The sequence below is a fragment of the Dipodomys merriami genome, unplaced genomic scaffold, assembly GCF_024711535.1.
Source record: "Dipodomys merriami isolate MVZ:Mamm:240054 unplaced genomic scaffold, mDipMer1.0.p SCAF_403, whole genome shotgun sequence".
NCBI lineage: Eukaryota > Metazoa > Chordata > Mammalia > Rodentia > Heteromyidae > Dipodomys > Dipodomys merriami.
Genome location: NW_027205638.1, coordinates 361,060 through 368,038, shown reverse-complemented (window position 1 = coordinate 368,038; position 6,979 = coordinate 361,060). Strand labels below are relative to the sequence as shown.

The following is a 6,979-nucleotide window of genomic DNA, read 5'->3' as shown; positions in this document are numbered from 1 at the left end:
ATGAGTTTCAGCCCAGGACTGGCACAAAAATAAATACATATACATACATACATACATGCATACATACATGCATACATGCATGCATGCATACACGTCCTTCCATGAAGCCATGGAACAGCAACCACGTCAGAATTGCTTGGTCAGGAGGTAACAGAGAACTCAGCCTGCATTAGGTTCATAGGGGGAAAATCTTCCAGCTCAATATGAAACTAACTTTGACCCCATTTTTACAGTTAAAAAGAAAGAAAGAAAAAACAAACACACCCTGAAGTCCCAATCCTTTAAAATCCTATCTTTAAATAAAACAGAATTCTAGTCTCAAAAAAAAAAAAAAAAAGAAAAAGAAAAAAGCTGGAAGTGGCACTGTGGCTCAAGTGGTAGAGAGCCAGCCTGGAGCTGAAGAGCTGAGGAACAGTGCCCAGGCCCAGAGTTTAGGCCCCACAACCGCCCCCCCCCCCAAAAAAAAAGAACCTTGGCCATCCTGCTGGAGATACAGGGCCTAATAAAGATGCAACATAAAATACTGCTCATAGGAGTGACACAATCCAACCAACAACCCTCAGCAAAGGACACAGAATATTAAAGTTTTCTATGTTACTTAAACAACATTAACACAAAAGACTAAGCTGAGGACACCCCAAATTTTAGATTCATAAAAGTTAAATATAATGAATTAAATAGCTGTGAACTTTTGCTTATACTTGTTGGTTTATCACATAGGAATTGCTATTATCCACAGTTCTGGTTTTTTTTTTTTACACAATTACTTAGAATGGAAATTTGCTAATCTAAAATAACATGAACTGGGTTGTAGGGGAGGGAAAGTAAAAGAAAATTGAGGGAAGGAAGACCAAGTTTGAAAAGAAATGTACTCATTACCTTACTTATGTAACTGCAACCCCTCTGCAAATCACCTTGACAATAAAAAAGGAAAAAAAAAAAGGAAGTAAAATCTGAAATACCATCTTACTGACCATACATAATTGCTCTGTGTGAGAGAACACAGAAACACATAGACCTACAAAGTCCTTGATCACCTATATAAATGTTTGGTAATAAAATTAGAGATAATTATGTTGAATTCTCTATTGGTGAAAAAAAAATGAACTTTACGGTGACATTTGCAAAGAATGAGAATCTACTCCACAGATTTCAGTGAGGATGTTTTAGGAAAGACAATATGAATCATTTTAAAGCAACGTTTGTATCTTACTACTGGTTTTGTCCACATCACCTGAATGCTTTCATACTTTAAAAAACTTTAAAAGGTTTAATTATTGGCAATGTGTCTATATTCACAATGCTTGACACCAGGAGTGAAATATATTTCAGGGTGGGCATTTTTTTTCTTTTGGGATTTGGACTATCATCATAAACATAAGTGACAGAACATCACTCCTTAGACATTAAAAAATTTCTATTTCAGGTTGGCCGCAGTTGCTGGATGGTGGGCGGTGGCGGAGGCAGTGGCCTGCTGGAGAATGCAAACCCCCTCATCGATGAGCGCTCTGGGGAGCGGCCCGTGACTGCAGGGGAGGAGGACGAGGAGGTTCCCGACAGAATTGACGCACCAGAGATCTTCGATCTTATTCGCTCCATCAATGACCCAGGGCATCCCCTGACCCTAGAGGAGTTGAACGTAGTAGAGCAAGTTCGGGTTCAGGTTAGTGACCCTGAGAGCACAGTGGCGGTGGCCTTCACGCCCACCATTCTGCACTGCAGCATGGCCACTATTATTGGTTTGTCTGTCAAAGTCAAGCTTCTGCGATCCCTTCCCCAGCGTTTCAAGATGGATGTGCACATTACCCCAGGAACCCATGCCGCGGAGCATGCAGTGAACAAACAGCTTGCAGATAAGGAGTGAGTAGCAGCTGCCCTGGAGAACACCCACCTACTAGAGGTTGTGAATCAGTGTCTGTCAGCTCGTTCTTAAGCTTGGCTTCTGACTCCCAGCCTGCACACTGGTCTCTACTGGCCCCAGCTGCATCCAGGGGTCATGACTTTGTTTTCTTGAATCACTGACAATGAGAAATTAACATTTTGCATTTTGTAATAAACCTTTAATTTATATTCATTAAAAAATTTCTATTTCAGATTATTTTATTAGACATATTACTACCAATTATAGCTGGGAGTAGAGATGTGGCTTAAGTGGTAAACATTACCCTTGAGCAAAAGAAGTTCATAGTGTTTAGACCTTGATCTCAAGAACTGGGACTAGCACACGAAAAGAGGGCATTTAATTATAGTTTATCAATTATTTTGGAATATATTTTTAGGCACTCTCTCATTTTAAGTGGTGTAAAATATGCTCATTATTCTATTGGAGAAATTGTAATTTATCAAAAACAGAAAGTAGAGGGGCTGGGAAGATGGCTCAGTGGTAGAGCGCTTGCCTTGCATGCATGAGGCCCTGGGATTGATTCCTCAGCACCACATAAGCAAAAAGAAAAAAGCCGGAACTGGCGCTGTGGCTCAAGTGGTAGAATGCTAGCCTTGAGCTGAAGAGCTGAGGGACAGCGCCCAGGCCCAGAGTTCAGGCCCCATGACTGACACCCCCCCTCTGCAAAAAAAAAAAAAAAAAAAACAGTAGAGAATATCCATGTTAGTAACATTTTAAAGTTGTAAATGCCATAAGAAGTGCACAAAAATAGGACCAACATGTTCCTATAAGGTATTTTAAGGAATGTTTATGCTTTATTAACTTCAATTTCTAAAAGGAATTTCCTAAGTGAATTAATACTTTTTAAAGAAGATTGTGGCAAATGGGTAAAACTAGCTAAATCTTCAGGATATATAACATCTAAAAGCATACAACCTTGAGCAATATATATTTTCTCAAGATTTCTTCTAAAATTTTCTTAGAAGGCCAACGGTCTCTTCAACTCTCTGAACTGCCAGGAAGTACCAACATGTTAGAGCTGGCATCAGCAAATCCACAGACAGGGCACTGAAGATAAGTATGACAGATCACATACTATAAATAATTGTGGAAAGAGGCTGAATAAATCATTGAGAATTGGATTAGGGATTGGTACCTAGACCGATACTTTCAGTTGTGATAGTTTTCCTTCTACCCTAAACCATACCCTCCTGTACCCTCTGATAACTATGCTCTGGCTTATTCCTCAGCTCAGCTCACCTTCCCTCCTGAAAGTTGGTCTAAACCTTTCAAAAGCGGCAAGTGATTGCTCCTTTCAAAAGCATCAAGTGATTGCTTCAAGAAGTAGAACCAATTATTGCTTAAGGGAAGGAAAGGTAAAAACATCCTCACCTTCCTGTGCTTTTCAGCCTCTGTTCTTTAGGAGGGAGATTTCTATTTGTAGGGTGCCCTCCTTGCTAGGCTTCATTCCTGAAACTACAGGACCAGCACACACTACTCCAATATCCCACATAGACCTTTCCCTAAAAACAAGATCACGTACAAACATGAGTAAACAAGCCAGAAGTGCTAAGAAGGCTAACAAACAGAAGCAGAGTAAAAATGCCTCTCAGATAAACAACACAGAACCCCAAAATAGAACTGCAATATAAGAAGATTCAAGGCACACACTTTACTGCAATTGTTACCATGCTCATGTTACAGCAGGGCAAAGTGAATTAAAGTCACATGGGTTAACAACAAAATCTCTAGGTCATAATAAATAATAAACATAAAGTTCCAGGGTTTTCTAGTCTGGAAAAACACCCAAATTGCTCTTGGAGCTTCAGAAGCCAGATTCTGGTGTCTGGAAGCACACAGGCTAATGGCAGCACAAGTTCATGACTCCCAAAGAAATCATCCACCCCAGACTGGAGGAACACCTGCAAGGTAGAACCACCGGGTCCTGTGCCCAACTTGCAGTTAGTGCCTGACATCGGATCTGTAGCTTGAGATCTCTTACAGTTACAACTCCCAAAGTCCACTGAAGAGAGGCTGAGTGCCTGCCTTGGGGCTTTCACCTACTGAATGCAAAACTGAACTTCAGAGCACTTCCAACAGCAATGCAAAGGGCCAGGAACCACAATTTATAAATGGAAAACACCAATCATGGGTGGGGAGGTGCACATGCAGAAGGATCTAACACCCCCCCCCCCACACACACATACATTCAAAGTATCTAGGTGCAATTGAGATTATAATTCCCACAAAGTGATGAGCCATCCTTGAGGAAGTTGGCTCCTTGCAGAGCTTGGACCAATGCTTGACCCTAGGCTTGCTTAGATGCATGGGGACCTTCCTCTCCCAACTGTAAGTTGAGTTTCTTCTTGAAAAATCAGTTTGCTTCCTGAAAAATTCCAAGACCAAACAGAGAAAGGAAATGTTTGGGGAGCATTAAATGAGTTGGCATTTTAGTTCTTTGTTCTAATAATGTAATTGATGTTATGAGACTGTTGTTTCCATTTTTTATTTTTGTTTAACACATATGTTCTGCTGAATGTAAGTTATGTCTCTGTTTTGCCTTAAATTTTGGAATAACTACCCTCTCACTGTAAAGATAGTCACAGCCACTAAATTGATTCTTGGATCATTTTCCACTGCTCAAATGTATACACTGGAATGAAACGGTATGACTGTTAGGTAGATATAAAACACAATGCTTGTGTCGTTAGATTTCTCAAAAATCTATTAATTAATTTCCCAGAAACTACCAAATTCCATCAATGAAACAATAAGGCATTTTTGGTTGGTTATTTCTGAATTTTGCCTTTCCTTTAATGTGTTTGTTGCTATTGGTCCTGTTGCTTGAACTCAGACCTTTGGCAAATTTGCTGTGTTCTACTTGCCTTTTCTTCATTAATTTCTTCAGCTAACTAGTGAAACTCCTACAGGAGTTTCTCAGAGCATGGTATATTACTTCTATTGCCCTTCAAGAAATGCTGGATTGCTGTAATCAGGGTGAATATGAGTTTGAGTAGAGGAATGAAGTTTAGGGTAGGTCTGAGTTGTGGTGACGTTTTATCACTTGCCTCAATCCAGTCTGTTTTTGTCTTGTTTTGCACGCCCTACATTGTTTTGAATTCCTACCTCTTGTCTGATCCTAAAAGTTCCACTCAGTAACTCCAGGCTATATATCTAAGGGACCTCTAACTAGTCTTCCCAGATCTTATCAATCAGCAATAAATCTACTGTCTCCCTCCCTCATATCTGAGTTTCCATGCTTCTCTCTTAAAGGTTTCTTGTGATTTTGGATGATAAAGTATGATTTGGAAAGACTGGATAGGAAACGTTCATGCCTGATATTCAGTCCTCCAGTGTATGGGATCTCCATGTCTCTTTTGTGGACCTTATCTATTCCTCATAAAAATGGAGATCATAGGGCATATTTGTAAGTATAAGCTTCAAATTGAGAGCATCTATACTAATATAAAGGAAAGAATAATTTCCTTCTATAAAAGTAAATTACTGAGAGGCAAGGAGGCAAGGATCAGGTAAAAACAGGGTGCTTTGAAGACTAGCTATACAGTGCACTTTTCATTTTTCGAGATTACATTTTAGATCAATTTATTTTAAAATGTTTTATTTTTTATACTAGTATAAACAGAACTGACTCCCTACATTATTTTAAAATTGTTCATTGCTCACAAAGGAAAGTTCATTATTATTTTTGGGGGGAGGTCCGGTCATGGGGCCTGAACTCTGGGCCTGGGCACTGTCCCTCAGCTCTTCAGCTCAAGGCTAGCACTCTACCACTTGAGCCACAGCAATGCTTCCGGCTTTTTCTTTTTGCTTATGTGGTGCTGAGGAATCAAACTCAGGGCCTCATGCATGCAAGGCAAGCACTCTACCACTGAGCCACTTTCCCAGCAAGTTCATTATTTTTATACATACATTATACCCTGTTAGTTCAGTGAATTCAGTTATTGACCATAATTACTTTTAATGAGTTTTGTGATTTTCTAAATAAAAGAAAATGTTAGCTTTGGGCACCAGTGGCTGTTGCCTATAATCTGAGTTTCTCAGAAGATTGACTTCTGAGGACTACAGTGAAAGCCAATCTGGACAAAGAAGTATATGAGATTTATCTCCAATTAACCATCAAAAAACCAGAAGTGGAACAACAGCTCAAGTGGGAAAACTCTAGCCTTGAGTAAAAATCTCGGGGATAACACACTATCCCAGAGTTTTAGGCCCAGGATTGCACAAATAAAAAGATAATTTTATCTGCACACAAGATAATTACACCCCTTCCTTTCTACATAGATACTTACATTTCTATTGTCAAATTGACCTTACAAGGAACTCTAGTACAGTGCAACTTAAAATTGATGAGAGTATATATATTTATTTTAGGATATTACTACCTGTAGTTTCACCATTATGTATCATTATGTATGGCTATCAACTGTTCTTTTTAAAAAACAAATATTTTTACTAACATCTATCAGTTATACAGGGGAGTTTCATGGTAACATTTTTTTTTTTGGTCGGTCATGTGGCTTAACTCTAGGCCTGGGCGCTGTCCCTGAGCTCTTCAGCTCAAGGTGAGCACTCTACCACTAGAGCCACAGCACCACTTCCTGTTTTCTGGTGGTTAATTGGAGATAAGAGTCTCTTTGGACTTTCCTGCTCTTGCTTTTCTGCCCATGCTGGCTTTGAACCATGATCCTCAGGTCTTAGCCTCCTGAGTAGCTAGGATTACAGGCATGAGCCACTGGCGCCTGGCTTCATGGTGATATTTCAATACAATAATATAATTTACTTCATCAGCCCCACTCAATCATTCTCCCTCATTCACTCTCCTTCCTAAAATAATTTTAACCTACTTCATTGCACTGTTTTTGTAAATGGTTCTATATACTTTGACAGAAAGAGAATAAACATATTATTTGCATGTATAAGAATAAAACAATGAGGGCTGGGAAGGTGGCTCAGTGGTAGAGTCCTTGCCTTGCATGCATGAGGCCCTGGGTTCGATTCCTCAGCACCACATACGCAAAAAAATAAAAATAAAAAAAATAAAACAATGAAACGTCCAAATTATTTTACATCATGATG

General features: G+C 39.5%; 1 pseudogene; it reads left to right on the top strand.

The window, feature by feature from the left end:
• Window positions 1–1,444: 1,444 nt before the first annotated feature.
• On the top strand, window positions 1,445–1,906 carry LOC138806665 (cytosolic iron-sulfur assembly component 2B pseudogene; annotated as a pseudogene).
• The last annotated feature ends 5,073 nt before the right edge of the window (window positions 1,907–6,979 follow it).